Source organism: Phaethon aethereus, assembly GCF_964289735.1.
Source record: "Phaethon aethereus genome assembly, chromosome: 1".
Classification (NCBI taxonomy): Eukaryota; Metazoa; Chordata; class Aves; order Phaethontiformes; family Phaethontidae; genus Phaethon; species Phaethon aethereus.
In genome coordinates, this window is record NC_138575.1 from 102,595,766 (window position 1) to 102,623,551 (window position 27,786).

Here is a 27,786-nt window from a genome sequence, read left to right on the forward strand (position 1 = left end):
GTAAATGTGCAGGTGTAAGTGGGAGACCTTTTACATTGTTGTTTGTGATACCAAAAAAGTTGGCAAGAAAACCCTCTGACATTTAGTTTGAAGTTTTAGAAGGCAGGACTGGAGACACGGGATAATTCTGCCCAATGTGTGTCTTGAGTTTTGTAAGCACTTTTATTGTAACCAGCTATACATGTTCATTACATTTTCTGAGAAATCTCCACCTCCCTGCCTATCTACTACATTTATGTAATGCTGGCGTTGCGAAACTACACTACGCATGCACGGGGTCTCAGGTGGTCGTTTGGGGAGGTAGCCCCCTACTCCTCTTTCCCTTTCATGGCCACGGGTCTCCTGAGGATAATTTCTTCTCCTTGGATGTTTGCCCCCTCAGCTGTTCAGCCAAGCAGTTCCTTCTTATCATCCTTGTTTGAGCACTCCTGCTAGGATGTTTCTATTCTCAAGGTTAAGATATCTTCTCTGTACACATTCATCGCTCAGTCCTTGCTCTTAACCCTTCTTTGTTTTAATTTCATGAGGCCTCTTGGTTCTACACGCACACTTTCCTTGTGATTAACTATTTACACATAGCTGAAATGTTAGCCTTGAGGCAAGTATAGCCTAAGGACTATGAGGGTAGGTTGTTAAACATAATCACACAGTTATTAGGCTGAAGAAATCTTTAAAAGTTAAACTAATCATGCAATCGGTGACCTTCCAGAAAGTACGTAAATGTATCATTTGGGTTTTGAGTTTTGTGTTTGGTTTTGTTGGGTTTTTTCTCCACATCGTTTCCCTTTCTGCTAACTTGCGTTCATTTACAAAGATATGTTTTTAAGAAGGGGGACTGAGGGAGGAGAGAATCTCGTCTACTCCATGGTTGGAAGCATGGTGTCAAGCCTTGCATTCGTAAATTCAAATTTTCATTTTACTTTATATAAGCTTGCCTTCTAACAGGATATGTAGGACCTTTCTGTCAAGGTTTAAGCTGTGTTTCATTAATACTTAAATTCCTTATGTGATGCAAGTAAACTGTTATAGTGGAAAACTGCTTCTTGATGGTTTTTTGGCTGGTTTGGTTTGTGGTGTTGGGGGGAGGTTTACACTGAAGTGAAAAAAATCTTGAACGTGGTGAAGCTTGTTCAAATTTGACTTAGAAGAAAAAAACAAATTGCACCTGCAGTATGAAGAAAGTAGGGAAAGGAGTGTGTTGGTGCTACTAAAATTACAAGTTCAGATACAGCATTTTTTCACCATGCCAAAACGTATTATATTCCTGTTATGATTATTACCACATCATTAAGAACCTTAGATAATTATTAGCTGATTTCAAGTAACTTTCATATCTATCAGTGAAACTAAAATTATTTCAGAGCTGGAGTGCATTCTCGTTAGTACTCACAAATGCACAGAATTTGGTTTTTTCCATGATAGGACATAGTGACAGAATTCTAACAGAGATAATAAATTAGCATTAAATAATTTATTTTGACCTATTTCAAGCTTTTTTCTTTTTCATTTTAAAAAGTGAAGTATGGCCAAAATGAAGAACTCATCTAATTTAACTGTATTGTAGTAAGTATTCCCGTATATCAGTTGAATTCAATATAGCTATTGTAATGGGATTACAGAACTTTTTTTATGTCTTATATTTAAATTATTTTTTTTGTTTAAGCCTAAAATAGGGGTGTTCTAATAAATTCATTGTAAATTCCAATTCTCTAGAACAAGGTCTACGCAGAACTGCAAGATGACTAGAGCAAAACAAGTCACTTCCCAAGGTTTTCTATCGGTATTAATATGCAAACTGGGGAAAAAAATCATAGTTTTTTGCCTTTATAGGGGAGACTTCCCTCATTTAGTTTTCAAAACCTCTTTTGCTTCACACTGCTTCTTAGTGTGAGTCTTGAAAGGAAAAATAAACATTACTGCAGCTTAACAAGTTATCACATGTTGGCTGAGCCTTGTTAATTGTCCGTGTGAGCCTGCTCAGCTGGCAGCAAATGCCCCCGGTGACAGGCAAGTTAACTTACATTGCTCAGCACTGATCGTGGGCTAATCAGCTCAGCTGGTGGAAGGCACTGGAAATTGCCAAGCAGTCTCTCCCAGTTAGGTTCAGGAAAAAAATACCAAATAATAATTTGAGGCTTTCAGCTATTATTTATCCCGTAAGTTTCGAATGGATATTAATACCAAACAATTACTTTTTCATGCTATGTTAAAGAAAAAAAAGAATATTTCATGGCAATACATCTGTGTTGAAGGACTTTTTGAAAGATAGGACAGGCTTTGATGAAATGCTCACTATTTTCCTATCACTTCACCTAGCTGGTTAACATGAGAGTCTGTGAGGCAGCTGTTGTAGGTGGAACACCTCAGAGCCATTGCATAACAGAAATTTTAAAGCATTTTAAATCACTCATTCCTTCAACCCCAGCCCCCTCTGTTCTTGCAAGTGGGTCTTTGCATCCAGACTTTCAACCACGGTGTCTGAGTCTGTCCAATTCTCTTCTGTCACTTCTGGTCCTTGGGAAATATCTTTCCCTCATCCCTGAGGGCAGACTGACTGCTCCAGTCCCTGTTCCGTGTTGCAGTCATTCTGTGTGATCTGGTGATAGACACGTTTTCTGTGGGATGCTTTTGCCTGCCAATATGCTCCATCCTTTTGGAGGAGGGGTCTTGCTCCCCTTGAGGAGGTCCAGTAGATGTTCCCTGTAGGGAGTCCACATCCTACTGTCACTTTATTAAAGGAACACAGCACAATTATGGCCAAAAGAGTGGAAGAGAAAAAAGTTTTGTTACAGTGGCTGTGGAGGACTCAGTGAAGACTTTCACCCATTAAGCAGTCTTTCATAGTAACAGAAAAGAGCAGAAGCCCACATGGATCTCATGTCTTCTCCTAGCTTTCACTGACCATTGTTATGTCATTGACCCGTGTCCTCATCATGACATCTTCCCAACAGCAGGCCACATGTATTACTGGAGGTTTTTATAGCATCTATTTAGTTCCACGCTGTGCTTTTGCCATATGAAGGTTAAACCCTCAGTGCTTTCACAAAGGTTCTGGTGCTTTTAGAATTCATGTTTCCTCTCCACAGGGATTTTTCTTGATAACAGCCCAGTACCTGTAGCTACAAGAAATCCATAGAGTGGGTCTGCATATTGAATAGTATTATTTTTAGGCTCACATGTCCTAGTATACCACTGTCCGTCAGTGCTCAGAAGAAACTGTGATTATTTTTTATTCCCCTTTTTGTCTTAGTCCTTCTGTCAGAAATAGAATAGCACAATTGGATGTTTTCTTTGGAAACAACAGCTACAAGACAGCCTAAGCCAAAAATTAGAATTTTATATCCACCGTATGTGATGCTCTAATCAATTCTGTGTGAATGTATTCCCAGACATAAAAATTGTAAATTGATGCAAAAGACACATCAGATTTTATAAAGCTGTCATGCTCTGTGGCAAAACAGGTTTCGTCCTCACAAAAATAAGCCGAAAGGCCCTGTTACCTTGTGAATTTACCACGTCTGAGCAGGCACAGCCTTGAGTCAGATGATTGGCATCTTTTGCTTTGTCTTCCTGTTGTCATCCAATATACGTACCTTTGTCTTTACTCGCTGGTTTAGAATAGATCTTATATTCTTTCTATTGGCACATCCTCCCACATTCAGGGCAAAAATCAGGAATTGACATCTAGGAAAAGCAGTAACACTGACATGGAGAATCTGGAAAGGAAACCACCTAGAAAATGGCTACATTCTGTGCTCACACTGAAACACTACTTAGGAGACTATATTCAATGAAGTAGTGATGGAAAACTGACAAATGTCCCAAAATAACACAGTTAAAGGTCATTATGTTTCTCAAGAATTTTGGACTGACACTACTGGTCAGGGAGCTGTTGAATGCTTTGAACAGTACATGAAATGATTGAAATCTCAGAAATCAACTTGCTGACTTCTGAAGGCTTTGGGGTTTTTTTGTCCTCCAACCTATTGAGACGAAGAATGTAAATATGATTTTGATAAGAGGGGTGTTAGGAAATAAGAGATTGGCCTCTATTTGCTCTCAGGTATCGCAAAACTTAGAGCAAGATTTAATTCCTCCTTCCTATTCTAAAATTATGAGCTAGGAACATTCAACTGCCAATCTTTGAGTTTCAGATTGATCAGGAGAAGAGAAGGTAAATTTGGGGATAACTGAATAACATGGGTTTTTTCCATGGAGACAAAATCTTCATTTTTAGTAGTGGTTTCCAAGGCAACAGTAGCTCATAAAAAGACATTTCTAGTATATAAACAAGCATTCCTATCAATACAGAGGACATCTAGGCTCTTGCATCCCTGCTTTTAGATAGACTATGTTATATAGTGTGAATTCATTTAGTTTAAAACATAGTCAGGGTTCACCTGTATTTCAAAAAACACCATGAGCTTCCAGGAAAACTTTTTACATGTAGCAAAATGTGTACACACACATATATATAAAATCAGAACAGGATCTGTAGCACTATTGCAAAAAGGACTAAACTGGTATTTCTGTTAAAGGTGACACCTAAATATTCTGTGTCAAATCTGATTTTGAGAGAGACAAAAAGCTGCTACTAACTGAATTATATGATACATAAATAAACATATTCTAGATTTCCCTCTCTTATCAGCTGCATTTCTGAATTCAGCCTTAATATGTAAAATATTTTCTTGTTTCCAGAATACTAGTTAAAGAATTGATTTATTGCATTGCATCTAGTGAATCATTTGATGAACTTCATGGGTCTGACTCTTCTCAAGCCAGTTAGATAAAATACCCCATCCATGGAGATTTTGAGCTTATTGGATTCATTAGAGGACCAAAGCATATTGACGCCAGCAATCTATATAAATACCGGCAAATAGGAAAACTTCAGGAGAATCAGGATGAGGACTTCTTAATATAATTTACTTTATTACATAATTTCCATATGTCAAGACATTTTCCATTTTCTCTTAGTTGTACACAAATAATGGGGAAGAAGATTTAACTTGCTAAAAAGTGAAACAAGATACAAATGACTTTCTAGTTAATTTAGGATGTCAAACAATAGTTTCTGAACAACCTGAGTGCTATGACAAGCATATTGCCTACACATTTAGAATCCACTTAATCAAAGACAATGGGGTAAATTGATCATTTGCAGCCATTCTGAAAAAGAAAGAGGAAAAAGAGGTTGTGTACTGTCAAGGTCTGTATTAACCTATTTTCTTGAAAACTAACTGGTGCCATAAAGCTGAGCATCATTGTTGTCAACTCCTTAGTTCTGTATGTAATGTGACAACAGCACAGCTTGTCACCACCAAACTGAGAGAAACATACTGATAGGCAGGAGGCATCATGACCGTGTTTGGTCCTCAGCATGAAACCAGGCACATGGTGTGGAATTCCACCAAGCCTTTCCCTTATCTGGAGCTGGAGGGGGTTTTTTTACATTTGATCTCACTAGAGACTGGCAAAAAAACATGAGGGGGCTAGTGTGGTTTGTAACAGGCTAATGCCCTGTGAGAAGAATCTCCTCGAGTTTTGCAACTTCATCTCGCTGGGCTGAAGCCTGATATGGGTACCTTGCCTGAATACTCTGTTGAAAAAGTAGTTAATTTCTTGGAGCATGTGCAAGAAGTCAAGAAGCGAGTTAGTAAGAGCTGTGCCAATGTTCTCAGCCTGCACTGTTATATGGGAGATGCAGCAACTAGTTTTAAAGTGTGTGATGGGTTTTGTATCAAGTGGTAGTGAGATAATTGCCTTTGCATCGAGTTGCCAGCTTCAGCTGGACCCATTCCCCACTCTCAGAGGAGGCATGGGGTTGGAGGCCCTGAATGTGCCCCCTTCAAGCCTCTGTCTTCTGTTATGTTGGCCTGGACAAATATAAAATATGCTCAGGTTATGCTCAAGGACAAACAGCCAATGGGTAAAGGAGTGGCCCAAGGAAGGAGCGTCTTGAAAAAAAATACTTTTTGCCTTTTGAGCTCTAACAGTGTGAGGTGTGATGACTTTTAATGAGTAGTTATATGTTTAAAAGGAACAGAAAGTCCCAAACTTATTCAGTATAGGGCATGGTGCATGCTATTTACTTGGCTTATTTATAAGAGCCCCTGAAGATGAGGATATGGGTCTTTGTCAAAGTATTTTAGTACATCCACTCTTAGATTTTCTGTTCAGCTTTTATCCAGTTGTGATCCCAAGTTCATTTAAGAGGTTTTCTGGTTTATCTAATTCTAAGGAGAGTTAGTAACAATAGAAATGTTAACAGAATATAACACAGGCCACAACAAAGGCAGATGCGTAGGAGGAAGGTCCAAGGACAAGACTGAGACATAGGTATGAAATTACAATCTCTTTCCATGTTTTGTCTAACTTTCTACTTTTGTGAGTATTCTTTCTCACTGTAACAGTCGTCGTTTGAGCTCTGAGAATGTATGGGGAAAAAAGCTTGAAAATTTGCATTTAGATGTACAGAGGATCAAAAGCAGCTTCATTCAGAGAGATTTCTAAATTAAATTGTTGAATTTAATTGTAAAACTTAATATAATTTGATATAACTTGATACCATCCCAAGTAGGAACTTCAAATACGCATTTGGCAAAGAAACACAGTTGGAAATTTTGCATTTTACTTTTTCATGTTCAAAATCATTATGTTGATGAACTCAGCACGAGTATGCCCTAATGTCTTGGCTGTAAAAAGGGTGATATCTTGCACTTAATTCCTAATATGACTTTCAAAGCATCATCCCATCCATGGAAAGAAGAAATTATACTGTAATCAGTCTAAAAATCTCCTTTTTGGAGATTTGTAAGCTCTGCCTTTCTATTAGCTTGGATCTCAACTGGTTGTCTCTCTGATTCCTCCCAATTTCATATTAACAAATTGAAGTATAAACTCTACATGTGTGTGCCTTGCTATTTCTCAGATTGGTTCTCTGTTCATCTGTAAGTGTGGTTATGAAAAATGGAGGCATGTATTTACAAATTATAGAGTAGGATTGAGAATGAACTTCTTATAGACCTAAAGCATCAGTGCTGTTGAAGGAGCATCTAGGAGATAAATTATGAATCTGTTTGTGACATTTAATACTGATTGTGATTGCATTGATTATTTTTTATTATAATGCTGTCTGGAAACAGTAAAGCCTATTTTCCTGCAGTGGTTGTCAACCTTTCTCGGTGCGTGAATGCCTGAAATTTATCCAGTGCAGATGCAAACTTTGTTAGAAACTTCTCATTTGTGGGTTTTTGTATATCCCATTGCACTTGGGTATCTTTCACAGATCACTTTAAAGTATTTCACAGGCACTCAAGCGTCTGGGTCTATATACCCAAGACTGGATCTATATACCCCAGTCTGAAAGCCCACTCCACTACTGGAGTATTTTCTGTTGATTCACTGGATATGTATTTTTACTAACTCATGATAACTGCTGTAGCAAGGAAAGACAGGAATTAGGGTTATGAGAGGTATCCCACCACGCAGAAAAGATCTGTTTAGCTCTGACTGTGACTACCATTTAAAACAACCACTATTCCAGAGGATTAACAGGAAAATTTACCTGTCTACTGCAGAGATTACAAGAGCAATGCAGGATATTCACATCAGTGAGTCTTATATCTAAAAATTTGTCTGAAATGATCACTGGAAACGCACACTGTTGAATAATGAGTGGTCTACATCAGAAATGTACATTCCTGTTTCATAAAGTACAAAAGTAAAGGTACATCCAATTAAGTTAAACGATAGGAAATTCAAAACTATTTTTAAAATGGGAAATAGTTTTATCACACAGTGTGTAATTAAGCCATGGAGCTGATTGCCACAGAAAACCATTTGGGCCAAGATTTCAACATGATTTATTAAAAAAAGCAGGGGGTGTTGAATATTCTTAGGAAGAAAGAATTAACCTCGAATATTGTGTTCAATTTTGGGCCCCTCACTACAAGAAGGACATTGAGGTGCTGGAGCGTGTCCAGAGAAGGGCAACGAAGCTGGTGAGGGGTCTGGAGCACAAGTCTTATGAGGAGCGGCTGAGGGAACTGGGGTTGTTCAGTCTGGAGAAGAGGAGGCTGAGAGGAGACCTTATCGCTCTCTACAACTACCTGAAAGGGGGTTGTGGCAAGGTGGGTGTTGGTCTCTTCTCCCAAGTAACTAGTGATAGTACGAGAGGAAATGGCCTCAAGTTGCACCAGAGGAGGTTTAGACTAGATATTAGGAAAAAATTCTTTACAGAGAGAGTGGTGAAGCATTGGAACAGGCTGCCCAGGGAGGTGGTGGAGCCACCATCACTGGAGGTGTTCAAAAAACGTGTGGACCTGGTTTTACTTCCACTATAGCCTAGAATGAAGGATTATTTATCAAGTGTGTCAAAGCACTAACTGGTTTTAACATCACCAAGGCTGGTGTTGCATAATTAACTGGTAGAACATCTAGAAAGTTATCTGGGGGGAAATGATCATCCCTTATTTGTTGTTATATAGCGGGGGGGGGAGAGGGGGGGGGCTACCTCCCCACCCCCCGACAGTGTTATCTCACAATAAGGCATGTTAAGTCTGGCTTCAGTATAAGACTCAAAACTTACTGGTATTGAACCCATATAAATAGGCAATGCTACTTCTCTGAGCAAATCTTAAATAGCTATGCAATGGCAGAGGAGGGGGGAAAAAGCTCATGCACTTGAAAATAATTTCTGAAATAATAGTTAAATGGAGAATATGAATCTCAGAAAGCTACAGGTGATGTTTTCAGAAAGACTACAAATTGAGCAAGGCACCAAAGTTATTGACCTCTCAGCTGGACCTGAGAACCATGGAAACTTCTGTTTGTGCACACTGCTCTCCTCCCTTCTAGCTAGGTTTCTGGAAACCAAGTCCAATAAAGTTAAGCAGTATACTAATACATATATATGTACTATATGTTTTATATTATAAGCAGTCATAGCATTTTATTGTTAATTCCTCATACTGCTGATAGATTATTTTTTTAAAGCTAACAATTATCAGAATATTAATCTTATTTCAAACACAGCTGGGTTTTAGCTGCATATGGACTTGATTACATGCATTTAATTGTTTAATTTTAATTTTTAATCAGAATTGCTATTTTCAAACTATAATTGGAGAAGCTATTGTAAACATGCCAAACTTACACATTTTTAGCAATATCTTCATTCACTTAGAACTATACTATCCACACTTAAGATTAAAAATATAGGAGTACTGACATAAAATCAGAGCTATTGCTTTGTTGCTAATTATGTGAATGAATATAATGCTGAACAACTGTTTTGTTAGGCTATTGCTAATAATGGACCACAGTTTACTTGCTATTTTAATATTCAAAGTCTTGACCAAGGTGTAGTATATCATAAAATATCTGTACTGTGTAAAATTAATTGAAACGTAACTGCAGTAAGCACGGCTCCTCATATACTGCTTAATGGGTTTAAAGTCAGTCCATTAAGGTCGGAGCTGTTGTTTTCAGTAGCATGTCAGCTGACACTGATTACTATAGGCTACAGTATTCCAATGCACAGAACAAGTGGAACAAGCCCCTGAAACCTTTGAAAAATAATGTAGCTTAGGCATATGCTGTTTGTTTTTTTTCATTCAAAATTATTGGTACCTTTTAAAGACAGGTTAAGAAACAAAATTTCTTTACTGTGAGGTATTGAAGTCAGAAGAGGTAAGTGATTCATTGGGAAAAGAAAACCATTCAGCTCCAGCGATCCAAACGGTTCAGCTCCAGCTCTATTATTTAGATGTTGTTAGGTGGAAGGACATAAGACCTGGCTGATTTTTTTGTTTTCATTTGTTGCACCACTCTCCATGGGAATTTATGATCCATATTAAATACTCTTGTAAAAAGTAACTTCTCTGCATATAGCCATATAAAACTTCTGGGTTGAAAATTTGAAGCAGGTTGAAAATTTGAAGCAGTTGGCTTCACCAGGCTTTTGTAAAGCTTCATAATTAAATCTTGACATATTCCACAGTAGAATGTCATTCCTCTGTGTTATGTCCTTGAGTACAGTCAAATGAATTCCTGAATCTAGTCCCATATAAGAGTAATTTAAAACAAAAAACCCACCTGTTGGACTTGGTTATTTAAAAGCAGTCAGTTTTCAGGCACAGCCAGATGCATATTTTAAAGCTCACAGGGAAGGAACCTTGAGAGAAGGAATCTCATACTGTGTCTTTAGGTGCCACAAGAGATCATTTATGTTTCTGTCTCAGTTTTCAGAGACCAAAAATTCTCAGCAACACTGGTAGACCATGATGCAGTCTTTTGGTTTTTTATGGGTTTTTTTAGAATTGGGAATTCCTGTGTGCGAAGGACCCAAAACTTGGATGCACCTGGTTGGGGGTGGGGGGGGTCTGCTTCTTGAGGAATTATCCTACACTGTATTTGCATGACCAGTCCTGTGTTTACTAATGACTTTTATGAATTTCAAATGTAACAAATTAGAAAAAGGCATTAAAATTTTAGAGACATTATTTATGTTGTTCTTTAATTAAAATAAATGGTAACATAGTAAATAGAAATTCTGTTAATTTAGCAAGGACTTGAGCCTAATTGATTTTTAGCCTGGAATTCTGACATCCAATCTTCAAGACACAGATCTGGGGAAAATAAGATTCCTTTTCTTCCTTTACTTATGGAGGACTTCTGGGGTGTTTTGGTTGGTTGGTTTGGGTTTTTTTGGATGAGGATCAGTGTTAATATATAATGTTACCAAAAGGAGGCAATCAAGAAGTGAGGGAGAGGAGGGAGCAGGGCGCTTGCAGGAATACAAAGGAGGAAAGAAAGCCTGATATTTCTGAAAGTAAGAAGAGTTCGTATTATTTTTGCTTTGATTTTTTTATAACTGAATGTTTGCCTAGGACAGTCATTCACAAAGAGAGCAAGTAGGGGTTTTTGTGGGAAACACATCAGTGTCATAGAGATGCTAAAGTCCATTCTATACAACTTCATAAAAATGGATGAGGAGAGTAGGTTTGGATGCAGAACACTGAGGAAAATCTCAGGTGCAGTAGTTTTCTGAGCTGTGGTCTTCTGGAGTACGAGTCACCTTCTCCATAGTTGTATTCATCAAAGAGAATCAGTTGTATGTTCTTGTTCCTATGGCACCTCACTGCCTCACCTGAAAGTGTAACAGAGGCAAAGCAAGTGATACTGCTCTGCTCTTTCATGTCTGGTGGCAAAACCTGGAGCTGGCCAAACTTTGACTGTGGGTTTTAGCATTTACTTTGTAAGATTACAAGGTCCTAGACAGACACTTGATAGAAGTTGTAGGCTTTTCATTTTCAAGGACCTGTCCTTTAAAAATCTTAAGTTTAATTTTACAGTCAAAGATGGTATCAAGCTATTATCTGGCTGAATAGGACAGCATTTGCTTCTCTGAGTAATACTGCACAGTTCAGAAGGTTTAGGATACTTTAATGATGGAAGAGCTCTCAGATAAAAAAGAAATATCTTTTCACATTGTTTAACTACTGCTCTTTTATATAAAGGAATCTTGCAAAGGGTAGACCCAGCTAAATATGAAAGAGTGGAGTTTTGGTTTGGTATGATTTTGGCTTTTTGTTGAGGTGTACAGTACTCATATTCCACCGTCTCCCCCTCGCCCTTCAGGGAGATCCTCTGGTCCAACTGCTACTGGTGTCAGGGTTTTGATATTCACTTCAGCTAGAAGGAAGCCAAAAACATGTCCATCTTGCATACTTATGATTTTTTCTGCTCACTTTGATACTAATTCTAATATTTCTCCTGTACCTGATATCAAAGTTGTTGTAAATGGGATTCTGTAATTACAGAAGGAAGTTTCTGAAGCAAGATATACACATGTTAAATTTAATCTACTTTCATATTTCCATAATAGAAGTGTTAACTTAGGAACAAGACTGACCTAGTTATTCACCTAAATTAATCCCTGGTGAAATCAACTAGAGGAATTTCTGCTGACCGTGTAAGAATTGCAGTTTGCCCTAAATCAGAAGGATAACTATAGAAAGAAATTACTCATCATTGCCTATTTGCTTACAAGAATGAAAGCCAGATTATTTTCAGTCACACACAAGCCCTTGGGAATCTCACTTGCGCACTTTTCTGTATTTATCATATTTCCAAAACTTTGCAATGGTAAACTTTTTAGTCTTGCTCTTTGGACTTTCAAGAGAGCAACTCCTTGCCCAGCTCTGAGTTCTTCCCTTCGTTATATACATGAGGGGTGCAGGTGATGATTCATAGTTTACTGTTACTGTGTTTTCCTTTAAACAGAGTGCTGCAGGAATATTGCAGCACAGTGACTGTCTCACAGATCTAGGTTTAATATGTTTTTATGACTGATAAATCTAGGTCGAACATCATAGTCTTTGCTCAGTACTTATTCAGGCAAAACTCCCATTGGCTTCAACAGGAGTTTTGCCTGACTAAGCACTGTGGGATTTTGCCCTTAGTAGCGAAAATATTTGATCTGTTCCTTGGCCATTCGAAGCATTCTAGAAGCAAATCGTATGTCTTGTCCTTGACTGCCCCACTGTGGCTGTATCACCGTCAGCTTAAAAGGTGGCAGAATCTCCTGTCTCCTGACAGTAGCGTATCTTCACTGTCAGAATATTTAAAAACAAACAAACAACTTTATTATATTTAAAGTCATTCCGAAATCTATGTGTATTACCTCTGTGTATTACTGCATGAAAAGGAAATATTCTAGATTCCTTGTTGTCCTTTTCTTTCCCCTTTCCATCAGATTTTTGTTTTCAGTTATGGGTTTCGAGAGGGAAAAAAATAACCTGTTGTTTTAAGAAACCTCATGGGTTTTTGTTCTCTCCTATAAAATGTTTCACATGCTCATTTTACTGCCTATTTCTTACAAGGCTTTTGGTTCACATTTCAAATGTCAGAAATCCATTCAATGGCAGTTAGGGCCAGTTTTGTGAAGTAATAGATGAGGCAAATTGGGTCATTAATAACCTCAGAAATTTCACTGCTTGCTTAAAATAGTTTTTATTTGCCAGGAAGCAATTAGATGAACATGCTTAATTGACCTCATCAAGAAACGTGTAGTATTTGGAAATAAAGAAGGTCATATAAAGACTTGAAACCACATGGAAGAACTGGTTTTCTTCTTAGCAATTTGGCCATGCTTTCTGCCTTGATTTTTGCATTGTTTTTTTCTAAAATGAACTGAAGTGCATTTTGAGATAAGACTTGTCATCCTCTTCCATAACACCACATCACTAACTGTGCTTTAATTTTTACTCTAATTTCTAACTGCCTCTATCTTCACTTTCAGTGCATTTACCTATTATTGCTCCCTCTATTTTCTCTTTTCATTGTATCTTGTTTTATATCAGACCCTCTGACTGGAACTATCACACTTTTTCCACCAGGAACTCTGCTTTTCATTTAAATTCCCTCTTGAAGATCCACCTCTGAGGTTTTAATGCAAACCCTTTTGAATAAAAATGCAGTCACCCTACTCTTTACTTTAAAAAAACACTCTAGGGTAAATCTCATAATGAGTGTGTTGCACATCTCCTTAGAAGCTTTCTTATCCTTACCCAGGCTGAATAGCTCCCAAATCTTCAGTGCTCCCACAGAGATAAATACTTCTAGTCATGGACAAGCTGTTACTCAACATGAAGAACTAGCTTGAGCATGTAGGCTCTTTTTCCCACTGTAGCACTCATCACCAATACAGAAGTATATATTGTAGTCAGCTGTAGCTGTAACAATATTGTGACAATTAAGAAGTATTTAGCTCTCTCTACACAGAGTCCCTTTAAATTGATCATAACACATACAGCTAACTCTAAGAAAAGAATTTTTATGCCCAAATCTTGCAACTCAGCCACCACACCTAACCATTCCTCTTTAGCAATGTCATGGTTATGCTTAACTTATTTTCTTTCAAAACACAGAGAGGCTTTTCAGTGCAGATATACTCTTAGAGTTACAGGGGCAGTACTATTGATTAAACCCTTAGGCAGACATAGAATCACAGAATTATTTAGGTTGGAAAGGACCTTTAAGATCATCAAGTCCAACCATAAACCTAATGCTGCAAAGTCCACCACTACACCATGTCTCCAAGCGCCACAGCTATATGTCTTTTAAATACCTCCAGGGATGGTGACTCAACCACTTCCCTGGGCAGCCTGTTCCAATCCCTGACAACCCTTTCAGTGAAGAAATTTTTCCTAATATCCAATCTGAACCTCCCCTGGTGCAACTTGGGGCCATTTCCTCTTGTCCTATCGCTTGTTACTTTGGAGAACCAACACCCACCCCCTTTCAGGTAGTTGTAGAGAGCGATAAGGTCTCCCCTCAGCCTCCTCTTCTCCAGACTGAACAACCCCAGTTCCCTCAGCCAGTCCTCATCAGACTTGTGCTCCGGACCCCTCACCAGCTTCATTGTCCTTCTCTGGACACGCTCCAGCACCTCAATGTCCTTCTTGTAGTGAGGGGCCCAAAACTGAACACAGGATTCAAGGTGCGGCCTCACCAGTGCCGAGTACAAGGGCACAATCACTTCCCTACTCCTGCTGGCCACACTATTTCTGATACAGGCCAGGACGCTGTTGGCCTTCTTGGCCACCTGGGCACACTGCCGGCTCATGTTCAGCTGGCTGTTGACCAACACCCCCAGGTCCTTTCTTAAAATAAGCTTCATAAAATTATATAATCTGAAGAGACTCTCTTCAGCCTTTTCTCTAACAAACTAGAATAATTAATTCAAGTTGCCAAATAATATATTCAAGTACAGCTTTAAGTAAATGTTTTCAATATAAACTTTAATTTGGGCCTTGTTCCCCTGGTCCAATTTTTGGTATAATTTTCTCAGGCATAGCCCTCTGACTATTCTTTTCCTTATGAGTTTAGTAGTTCATTACAGGAATTGAAGTAATTCAAATGCATTTTAAAAGTAAACAGCTCCTGTGCTGGGACTACAGTTTACTCAGGATACTTACTTTTCAAATGTGCAGATGTCTATTATGAATGAAAACATATTCCTAGAAGTTGAGAGCGCCTGTGTGTATCTGTCTTGAGTAACAACTGCTTCAGTCTTACTATTCTAAATGAAAAGGATGTATCATACACGGGTCTACATTTTACTGAATTGTTTAGTTATTTCTAAACATTTGCAGTTGTAAAACTGGGAGGAGGTCAACAGGCCATCCTTCAAAGCATCTAGGCATGTCAAGGAAGCCTATTACAGTATTTCTTATCAGCATTGTGTAACTACCTATTTATTTCTATCTTTTATTGATTTTGAGTGCTTGTCTGTGTAGCCTTAAAATTTTATTTTACAGAATTTTCAGTTTATTATAGAATGTAAAAAAAATACTCCTTTAGCAAACTATTCTGGATAAGAATGGAAGCAGGAGTACCGCAGTTTCCCTTGGCTCTAGGATCAGATAGATAGGCACTGAATTGCCTTGTTAAACTGGGACCTTATTCCATGTGCCAATCTGAAAAGCTCTTAGCCCTCTTTTGTAGCTCGCACTAGAGTAAGTCGAAAGCATTTCTGTGCATGTTTTTGTAGTACTGTCCCATCACTGAGGCATGCCACACTGACTAGCCTACCTGCTTCTCAAGAGCTCATCTCTGCGCCCTGTTGCTTTGTGTTGTAGACGTGCTGATGCTGGGTATTTCCAGCTAAAACAGGAATGCACACTCTATACCATATAACTAGATTATGTGGTATAAGCAATAAATTTCCTGGACTAGGTTTTTCATCAGAAAGATTGAAGAACTTTCTGGGATCCCTTTAGTCTCTTGATCAAATTGCCTTTGTTCATGGTCCAGCAACGTTACAATAAGAGGAGGTTTAGGAAAAAGAGAGCAAGTAGAAAGATAACACCGAACAGCTGTGACTAACAAAAGGAATATATTTCATTGTATAGTATTGCTCCTGAAATTTGCTCAGTTCATATAATAAAGGGGGGGAAAAAAATCCACATCACAAAACAGTGTAAATTATTCAATGAAATTAATGCACACTTTGTGTGCAGACTTTCTTTTCAAAGTCTTTTCTAAATGAGAGCGCTGCCAAAGGTTCATGAAACTGTCATGCTCATAAATTATTTAGCAGATCTGCTACACTCTTCTTGAAAGAAATATGGTGGGATCCATAGCTTTAGTAATTTGTTGAGGTTTTAATATCTGTTTGCTTCTTTCCAATTGCATATAGAACATTTGGCCTCCGTCACAAATAAAAAAGTAACATCTGCTTCTTAATTAGGAAAGGATAATGAGAGGGGGGTGTGTATTTTTTTCGCATTAACTGTCCTCCACAGAATAGTTATATTGCATTGCTATGTGTAAGTGACAGTGTAATGTGACATGCAGAGGACACCGTTTTTCTGGGGTTAAATATTTTAATGTCAACAGGAGTTCTTTCAGATTCCTGCCCCTCCCCACCTCAGGGTTTTACTTTTAAGTCCCTATCAGTAATTGGGGAGAAAAAGTTTGTTACAGAACCCTGAGTCAGCCAGAACTTCAGGTAAACTTGCAGATCTTGCTTGCAGGTTAGGCTTATCAATGACTTTATGAATTGTACCAACCCCATCTCATCTCTAGAAGTTCTTCCTTTCCTCTCTGAGGTTTGGCTGCCTGCTCCTTGGCACAGGTCTTTCCAGCTCAGCATGAACTTCTCAAGGCTGTCTCTTGCCTGCCACACCTTACCTTCTCCCAAAACATCTTTCCCTGAGCAGAGTCAACCCGCATCAGAAGTAAAACTGTAGGTAATGTAGCCCCTCTTGCAGGGCTTTCACCTCACTTTTCCTCAAGAAACAATTGTAAACAAAAATAATGAAAAAACAAAATATCTGCCATATGGGTTTGCTGCCTTTTTGCTGTATCGCCTTCTAAAAAGACCTCCTATTATTCCTGACTGAATGGCTAAGAAAAATGCTCAGAGCACAACAGTGAAATTCTATATCTTTCTTCAAGCATGCTTTTTCTCAGGCTATACCTGAAGGCAGAGCCAAGTCCTAATTAAAAGTATATCTTAGGTTCCGTTATAGGAACCTACTCAGTTTAATACACTTTTTATTATATTTACTTGAGATAGAAAAATTGTATAAGAAATTGCTTACTGGCTCCCTTGACAAGTTATTTTTTTCTGTGTGGGAAGGTTTGTCACAGTGGAAGTCTCAGAGAAGACAGCAGAAGCCTATTTGACTCTCCATGGTGTGATAGGTTTTAGAGTCTGCTACTCTATCCATCTGCCATTAACCAACCTGTATTTTTTTTTCCATGCCCTACATATATCCAGACACTTCAGAAATCCTGTTTCACTGCTGCAGACGTTATGTTTTGGTGAAAGGTACTTTCATCCATAGATAATGTACATAAATTAGAATATTTGACACATGGATATCTTCTTTCCAAGTGTGTATTATGTCCCAAGGAAATTCCTCAATTCCTGACAGTTTCTTAACTGTAAGAAGGCAGGGACTGTTGCTCGGGATAGCTTTTGTCCTTTTGCATGTGGATTTTTTTTTTTCTTTTTATTTAGTATCCATTCCAGTGCCAGTGTGGAACCTCAGGGCAAAGGTAGCAAGCTCTACATCACTCTTGACAGCACATTTAGACAAGGTTCCTTTGTCCCCTCTGCAAGCCTTTCTGCATTACAAAACAGTTGGCCAAGTTCTGTGTTTGCTGCTTTTAAAGTCCATGCAGCTCTCAGTTCAGCCTTGCCTTTTGGCCAGGTGTTGTGAAATCAAGCTATTACATGATTGATTCCCATGATCTCCCCAGAGCAGCAGATTGCAATGCAACAAGCTGTATCTCCTCTGAGGTACCTGTTTCTAGTCCTGTGCATACCGCACTGGAGTTGAAATTCTTGTGTATTATGAGGTGCTTAGATAAAAGCAAGAAAAAGCCTCTTGCTGCCACATTTTTTCACTTAGCTTTCCGTATGAATAATGCTATAGTAGTCTCAAGTTTTAAACATGGAAACATAAGCACTTGAAATTAAAGTTTGAAATTGTTACGGGGGCAACATAACACCATCCCGTATACCACAAATACAACATAATACTGGGGTTTTTCAACACTGCCTTGAGTTTTTGCTTTTAGGTTTCTGTCTGTGGTATTGTCCTGCACTTTTTGCCCAGACTTGTTTATAACCCATAGTAAAATGTATTTGTATTGGCCACTTAAACATCAACTGATGCTCTTTGATAACACACGCAGTAAAGATCGTATAAAACACACAGAGTCCTAAGTAAAGATTGATGTGACATACTGAAGACTCATTAAAATAAAAGACAGTTTTAACTCAGGCTTTGAAAGTTCTGCTCAGAAGGTCTATCCCGTTAAGACGAATAGCAACACTGCATGCTCCAATTTGTGTGTACAAATTTAATTAGAGCAGACGTGCAGGCTGGACTCCACAAACTGCTAGCATCTCACTTGTCAGCACATGTGATTTTACTCTGAGTTATCTTTGTTTGGGAAGAATCAGCTCTTGGAATAATCATGAGACTGAAATACTGATGCCCCCCCCTTTTTTTTTTCCTCCCTTAGTTCTTGTAACAGTAAGAAAACATTAAAAACTTGTCCCTTAAAATAGTGAACTTTTGCAATTTGAGTCATAATGTTTTCACAGAGGACAAGGCTGGGACAAGCATTTATGAGCAACCTACCTATCTCCACCCAAGATCTTATGCTATTACTAGAGAGATGTGTATTTTGGTAGATTCTCTGTGGGAAAAGGCTATTTTTCATAGTTAATATGTACAAAACTCTTTCTGGTAGCCATGCAACACCACCTTTAAGAGTCCATGTGAACAGCACCTCAAAGCTGTTAAGGTTCTTGTAGGTTTCATAAGCATCACACATTTTTATTTGCAGCTGCTGTATTGTTAACATGCCCAGAGAGCTGGCTGTTTATTGCTCATGAACAATTTCTTCATGTATGCCCATGTATTCTTTCCTTTATGTCAGAGTACTCCAAAATACCAAATCCCTATTTTCTCTCCTATTAAGTTTTTATAGGCCAATATCTTCCAGTAACATAACAGAAGTTGATGATACCTCCTGAGGATTCTGGGAGGGTTATTCACACACTTATGAGCCATCATGATGATCTCATTTCTACCCAGCTACTAAATATAATTTCACAGTTTTTCCCACTTCTGAGTATAAATACTTCTACCTACCTCACTGTTCATAAGAAAATGTACAGCTTGTCACAATAAGCAAAACGACAAAAGAGTCTTCAAACAAGAACATCTTCCGTGATGAGGCATGGAGACCACAAGGATTTTTCCCCTTTCCCTAATTTTGCCTTTTTCACTTTTACTTTCCTGCGTTGCATCAGCTTATCAAAAGTATAGAGCTACATATAGAGTAGATGAGGGGACTTAACTGATCTTACCAGTTACTTATACAGGATCATGACACTGTAGATAAAGTAAACAATGATGTTTATCCTAGAAATGGACCAAGTGCCATGTGTTCATTGGAACATCTGTGAATTTGGCTTGATGACAAGTCCCAGAGCAACACATTAAAGCAAACATTTTGTTCCTGCAGCTTAGTAGTGGTGATGTGAGTTTAATCAAATTAATGATGAGAGGAATGAAATGTAATAAAAAAAAAAAAACCCATAAATGCAAGCCTAAAATATGAAACTGAATTTTCATTGTGAAAGTTAGCATGCAGGTTGAATAACAAAAAAGAGAAATTATTAGCTTACTTTCTGATCTTCTGAGCTTAACTGAAAAAAGAAAATGGAACAGATTGTGTGTTCTTAGAGGTTAAATATCTTTCTGCTGGTTTTGTCGTGTTTACAAAGATCAGAGAGAGGAGATCAACACCATTGTACTTTGGGAGACGCACCACAGTGTTGCACTGAGGGAAAGGTTTGATGTATTATAGTGAATATGATTCATCCTTTAACAGTCTAGAGATTTATATATGTTACTGTTGCTTGATAACTTTAGCAACATTTCTCAATTGTATATGGAATATAATGCTAGGACTGGTAAGTATTATAAAGATTGCTTCAAGGGGGAATTGCTAGAGATAATACCTCTCCTTATGTCCCATACTTTGTACTTTCCTGGTGACGTGAGTACTGTGAGAATAATTTTGATTTTTCTGTACCAAAACAGAACTGCTTCCTCTTTGTCTATAATTATTTCATTCTTACAAATCTATATATATGTTAATTTTTACTTAAGTGAACAGAGTACAAAGGAGAAAGGTGTCTATATAAACATTCATAGCAGCTGACAGTCAACTCGTTCTTCTATTTTTATAAGTACAAAATCTGTTGTAAAGGTCCCTCCACTGCGAGATGAAGGTACAGCCCAGGAAACCAACAACTGCAGAAGCTGGAACGTTATCTCAGAGGTTTTTGCTCTCTTACCTAGCAGCTTTACCCATCATAAATCATTTACAGCCTGTTTTCAGTAACAGTGAGCATCTAGAAATCTAATTATTGCCAGTGGGAGTTGCAGGTATTCAGCATATTTGACAGGCCTCAACCTCTGTCTCTGTTTTTCCTACTGTTAAATGGAGACAGTATCTTCTTCAGAAGGTTGCCATGAGAGTAATTAGTTACAAGCTGTAAAGCACTCTGAAGATAAAATGGCTAAGCAGTGTAATTGCACCATTTTAATGTTTAACGAATTTCAGCAAAATCGCCTCTTGTTTTTGGAAATACTTATAAAATATGAAGTGTGAAAAACAACTTTTCCTAATTTGGTTACAGTGTTTGGAAAAATCATTATTGGTCAGTGTACCTCAAACAAATACTTTATAGGTTTTTATGTAATTGTGAAGACAATTGGGGAACAATACAAAAACAAGCTTGTGTTTCTAACTTGAGATTCTTGTATGGTACATTTGCTGTGATTACCATGAATCTAAAGAAGGGAGTTTCAACCCTGAGGTTTTTAACCCTCAAATGCCAAAATAAACAAAATAATTTAAATATCCTCATACTTATTTTTGGTAGACATTTTTAATGCAGCGGCAATTGCCCATATCACATTGCTGAAAATCTTAAACAACTGATGGATTTTGAAGCACTTTAGAAAGACCAAATGTGCAATAAAATTTCTTGGCTTTAATTCATGGACACACTGTTTGTGTATACTGCAAAAAAACAATACACATTAAAAAACTGATCAGTCCATTGTTTCTATTAACTCAATACAGCTGTGAGAAGTTGAAGACTCATTTTTCCCCTATTCTTGTTTTTTTGTCTGTTTATCTGAGTTCCAAACTATGGATGAAATGGGGAGGGAGGGCTAGAAAGACCAAGCGTGTGCCATCAACAACTCTAGACAAATAAGACCATGATCGCTCAGGCATCCCAAACGGAACCTGGAGTGGAAAACACAAGCTTTGGAAAAAGAGAGTTTGGGGAAAGTGATGTAACATCTATTTGCATGTGGATGGCTAGAAAGCTAGCTGCAAACAGAGAAAGAGAAAAGAAAGAGTGAGATACTGCCACTAAGAATAATGCCTAAAACCGTGGAACAAGAGATAAGGATGTTGGATTGAATCCTATGATCCCAGACAAATTAAGACTGGAGAAGTACTTTTTTCAGCCAAGATAAATCAACAGAAGCAGTAGTAAATACGTTTCAAAGCCAAAGATCTCTAGCACCCACTTGTATTTTAGAAACAGCAACAGTTCCCTAATTAAAGATCACTTGTAGTACCATCATAGCAAAACAAAGGAATGGATGCAAAGAGAAGAATATTTAATCGAGGCACCAAAATGTGAGGGCCCAGTGAACAACTCAAGTACACAGCGTTGACGTAAGTGATAACCAAGAGAATGACCACATTGACGAGTAATTATCCTGTGCATGTCCTGTGGGGTGCAGCACAGAAAGACAAGACAGAAAGGGCAATGAACGTCTTCCTTTCTGAATGCTACATCTTATCCTAGGAAGAAAACAGTGGATTTGTATGTCTGATTTTTCCTTTTAATTGGTTTTTATGTTGTTGGTGATTGCGTGATTGGGGATGGGGGGCGTTGTGTTGGGTTTTTATGTTATGCCAAAAGTGCAGTCAAATCTGCCTTTCATTAGTCATAAGAATACATGCTGTGGAGATATTGATGTCCTAGGAAAAGTTTCAGAGAGTATGCCAGAAGGTGTGGAAATTTGTTAAGGAGGATAGATGGCTCATCTATATCAATTTCCCAGAGCACATTCTTGAGGTTGTAATTAGTGAGCTCTCTCGTACCTGGAATAAATCAAGTAGTGTTCTAGAAACTGCTGATAAAGGATGGTGGCTTGTTTTTGGTGGTGTTAAATCACTGGACACTGAGTTTACTTGACAAGTTTTTCATCTTGATACCACTGTTTTTACCAGGAGTAAGTACAATACCCATCCTTTGCAGGATTCAAGTTCTTTCTTCAATTCTTCCCCCAGAACTAAAAGGACCCTGTGGATTGTTGGGAATTACTGAGAATGAGCACCAGTCCACCCCAGAATTTTTCTGGTCTACACCGAAACAAGCAATGGAGGCATGCATGTGCTATAAAATATACCGCAACTTCGTTGTGAGTGTGAAAACAGGTGGTGTTTTGATTACATTCTGGCTCTTTAAGTGATATGAATTTCTGTTTTTGAAGATAGGCTTGAACTCTAGCACTTTACACAGAAGATCTTAAAAATAAGGAATCAAAACCATGCATTAATATTCCATAACTTCATACTTCATTGATATCAAAACTGGTTGGCCTTAATTTCCTTAAGTATACAAGTTCATAATCCAGAAATCAAGGGGAGCAAATTTGTAAACCAAAGAGTAAATCGTCGGCTATCCATAGGCAAAGGAGAAAAATATTTTTCCTAAAATGTCATTAAGTTCTGCTGAATGCTTTTCATTTACTCTCTCTTCCCCAATACTATTATTTGAAAGAGTTTACCTTCAGATGCTGCAGGCACAGCTGTGCTGGTAGCTGCCTGTTGGAACGCATATTGCTTCACTGTCCAGCAGAAGAGCTTTGGAAATCCATTTCCTATATATATGAATATATGCATATATTCATTTTCAGTACATAAATGTAACTGAGATGTTTGAAAAAAGGAAAAAGGCAGTGCATATGCTTTTTTATAGCACAAAAAGGGACTTCCTGCAGAAGTTGCACCTGCATATTATGCAAGCTGGCCACATAAACACAGGACTGCCATGCATCTGTGCCTTAAGGCAGGAGTTTAGCCAGCTTTGCCATAACTTAGCAAGATACGTGTGCTTAATTTGCATGAAGCCTGAAGCTAAAAATTATTTAAATGTATGTCTCTCAATTAATTTGTGGTTAAAAAGGTATGTGTCATTTGCCAATCTACCTCTGATAAATTAACATTTCTAAATTAAAAAAAAAAAAACAACAACAAAAACTCCCCATTTTTCATTATTCTGAACTAGGTAGATTTTTTTTTTTTTGTGAAATAAACACACTGGGTTTTTTTATCTGTAGAGACACTCTAAAAGGTTAAAACAAGTTTCAACTACTTTGATGAAGCTTTTTGGTGAATTGAGGAAGGTAATGCAAAAGTCACCACTGCTTAGAGGGTATATAGCAATTTGTATAAATTACTATTCCAAGATAAACCACAGCTGGTCTAGCACCAGTGGCAAGTCTGATGTCAGAGAATAATCACATCTCTCATTATGCCATGTATCTTCTTACCTTTGTATTACACTATTCTGTTAAACAAAGTACCCCTGAGGTCTATTTATCCCTAGATAACAGTCTCTACTGTTAAGTACTACTTCATCAAAATGTTTCTTTGTGGTGATGTCTTACTGTAATAGATCATGGAAGTGACAACTAATATATTATATGATAAAGTAAAATATCCCCTGAGCAAGGTACAGGGATGATAAATTATGTTAATATGTTATTCCCATTATATTATCATCAGTCAGATGATGATTTAGTATGATGCATCATCAGAAAAGATAATCTAATAGTGTATTACTCAAAACTTTATGCCATCTGGGGAATATAAGGTGTAAATTCAACTGACATATAGGACAAAAGGTATCCCAGTGCCACAATTCACCAACAGCCCAAATCAAAATATATCAAGATATAGAAAAGTAGTACAAAAGTCTAGGAAGTGCAATACGAAGAACTGTCGCTATTGTAAAGGTCAGAAGCAGATTCTCAGCATCTGTAAATGAACATTACACTGGTATCAACACTATATATTAAATTGGCATTGCATTAGTATGACTGGAGCTACCATCATAAGCATCAGTCACTGCTTTGTCCTGGTAAGCTAGTGATAATGCCAAAATAGAAACTAACTTGATGTTCAGCGCCCTTTATTCAGACAGTTGACAGAGATTTAGTTGAACATGGATATCTGCGGGAAGGCTTAACCACATTTCTGTGCCAAACTATTCATCATCAAACAGATGGTTATCCTATTATTTGACAATTTGCATGCTGCCACGCTGCAGTGATCTATGGACGATACCAGTATGTCACTAAACCAAACAGAAATATCAGAGAAACTTTGTTGTGAAGCAGCCCCTAACTTGGGCTGAAAATGACTTTTGCGTGTTCATTTCTTTGCGATTTTTTTGGTGATATGCTTCATCCATGTTTGTGCAGTTATGGTATGATAACACTGTGTTGCAACTTCTGCTGTAGCAGGATACCTTCCTTTGTCAGAGCACAGGGAAAAAAATTATTTCACGAGAAGCAAATTAATGAAGCCCTACGTCCTAGGGCTCCATTACATACATCAACTGCGTTTTCATGCTACAGTTGTCCTACTTCTCAGGCTATCTTCTGCAGCCTCAATAGCACAACTTCTGATCTTCTCGGAGTCTCCTCATGGCACCTTCACAGTACCTCCAGCTTCTTGCTGTGCTCCGCCAGTTTCACTTCCTTGGTAAAGCTTAGATTGCTCCCATGTCCCTGTGCCCTCATACAATATCAAATTATTCATAAGCCCCTTCCACATCCTTACACCTGTCTCCCCAGTAGCCCAAAAGTTTGCCAGCTGGGCAAGCGGCAGCATGTTGTGCCCAACATTGTGCAGCCCGATCGGCCACAAAGTCACTGCCTTCTAGCTGCTGGCTGGTCCAGAAGGACAGCTGCGTACTGAGTTCCTCTGCCTTTCCGTCAGGAGAAATACTGTCATCTCTCTCCTTCGCTTAGATACTGTTTTTCATTAAATACGTGGGGAATCGGGAAGAATCAGCTGCCTAAATGTAAAGGTCTAGTGCCCTCTGAGATACCATGGGGAACCTGGGATCTCTGCAGAGGACTAGCAGACAGGAGACAGTGGGAGACCTGCATTTTCCTAAAATGACAGCTAGCGAGTAAGTGACAGTGCCTAAAGGGACAGGAGAAATCATGTTTAGGTCATTTGATCTAGCCTTTGATGTTTTTTCTGTCTCTACCTTTTTGTCATCCACACTTCTTGAAATTGCCCAAAGCTTCTAGCTTCAGAGCTAGAAGTTCAAAGCTCCTAGCGTGGGGGTTGACTGACGGACGGACATCCCAGCAGTGCAGCTGCGGTTCGTACACTTCATCTCTTTGGAAAACCAGCAAGGCAGCATTGGGAGCGTTTTGGCCTAGTGCAGGAAAAACGCCTGTTACCATCCTCTTCTCTGCTGTCCCTCAGTGCTCACCCTGGCCTTCGCAAGCCATTCCTTGCCTTTGTCCCTCTCTATCCCCAGACGGGAAGGCAGGAGATGGTGCCCAGGTCCCTGGCTCCTGTCATGCTTCTTGACCCATGGCCCTGGACTCAATGGCTTTGCCTTCATCATTATTCAAAAAATGTGTAGATGTGGGCACTTCAGGACATGGTTTAGTGGGCATGGTGGTGTTGGGTTGAGAGTTGGACTTGATCTTAGAGGTCTTTTCCACCCTTAATGAGTCTAAGATTCTATGATCTGTTCTCCCATCTCCCCTACCATATATAAACAATATTTTAATGCAGTATGTGGGCTCACTTAGAGACATGAAACTTGCATGCTTCCCAACAGTTTGGGAATACTTTTGTTACCTGTTTTTTCCTAAGTGAAGTTATTTATTTCTGATGAAAGATATGAGACCCAAATCTTTACAAGATAGTGTCATCCCTCTGTGGAGCAAACGTAAGACCACCATGCACTCACCCAGTAGCCAGCAGTACTGTTACAGGTAACAGCCTGCCAGTTTATCTCCTTAGTACTCAGTCCTTTTTCTGTTGCTAAAACTTATTACCAGTAGAACTATTTATTTCCTTTTGTCAAAGGTTTTAGTCATAAAGGATATCTATAAATGTTGGGGTCCTGTACAAAGACATAGAAATGTAGTCATAGAATCGACAACAAGAAAATGTCTTGTGATCCTTCAAATAGCCATCTACAATTACACTGTCTCACATCAGAGAACACCTCACTTCAAATGCCTTTCTTAAATTTAACTTTTTAATTTTCTTTAACTTTCGTTCCCCCAAAATGTTGATAACATGTTCATCACCCACTTTTTTACAGTTACACTACTATACTATGTGTTTATATTTTACCTGCAAGTGAACTGAGATCATAGGAAGGGAATAATGATCAAACTCAGACAGCTGCAATGTTTTTGATCTCAGGAGCATGTCTCCAAAATGCAAGCAAGTAGTGAATTCCAAGGAGGACTATAATAAGAGAGTGCACGTGCAGTGATGCATTCTCGGTTTTGGTTATTGAGCTTTTAGCAGTCTGTGGCTCAAAGACTTTTTTAAATCAGAGGTAGGTCTCTTTATATAATATCTTTCACAAATATTTCTTCCATAAGTTTATCTAGTTACTTTTTGGAGATGTTTGTATTTTTAGAGTCTGTGACATCCCATAGCAATGTTTCCTTGTAAAAAACAATAATAATAAAATGGGTTTTGTTGATGTTTTTAATCTGCTACTTGCCACATAACATTGATATATACTCTCCACCTGTTATCTGCTCAATTATGTTCAGGGTTGTATAGACCTTTTTTTAGTTTCTTTTATTCTGTACCTTCAAACACTCATCCTGCCTTTTTCTACAGGTCTGTTAGTTTCAGTGTATGCTTTTGGGATGGGGGATCAAGACTGCAATCACTAAGCAATATGCACAGGTTTCAACAGTGCCATGCTTTTTTGTTTTCCTCATCATTTCTATCATTTCATTAATTTTTTTTTCCCTTTAGTCTGCTTTTGAGCATGGAGTTGCTAACGTTATAGAGCTATCTATCTGTTATAACCATAAGATCTGTCTTGAGCAGTGACAGCTTAGTACAGACTCCTGTTATTTTTTATGTAAAGTTAGGAGTATTTTATTCTGTATTCTGAATTTTGTGACATTTTGTCACTTGGCAACTCAGCATCATAAGATTCTTTGGCAAATTTTTGTGGCTAATCATCATCTTTACTAGCATGAATAGCTTTGGATTGCTAGTACCTTTTTACCTATTTGCTGTCCAGTCTGTGTTGTAGACTCTTTCTACATACACTGCCAGCAGGACCTGAGCGTTTGTCCCTGGGGGATGACGCTCTAAAAACTGACCTTTTATTTCTGACTGTTTCCTACCTCTTGACCAGCTACTTATCCATGAATTGACCGAAACCTTAAAGAACTGACAAACTCCTTTAGGATAAAATGAGAAGTGACCTCACAAAAATGTGAGCAGAACATTTAATTCATCAGTTACTAAGATATTAATTCTCCTCTGCACTTCCTGATGCATCTGGGATGAAAACTGAAGCAATGATACTTGCAGAAGAGCTCAGCCTCATGATCATCATCGTCATCTGTGTGT

General features: G+C 38.3%; 1 protein-coding gene across 1 annotated transcript in view; it reads left to right on the forward strand.

The window, feature by feature from the left end:
- The window catches only part of EPHA6 (EPH receptor A6), a gene marked incomplete at its 3' end in the record, with an annotated part of 529,988 nt that overhangs the window by 477,298 nt on the left and 24,904 nt on the right, over positions 1 to 27,786 (forward strand). The window lies entirely within an intron of this gene.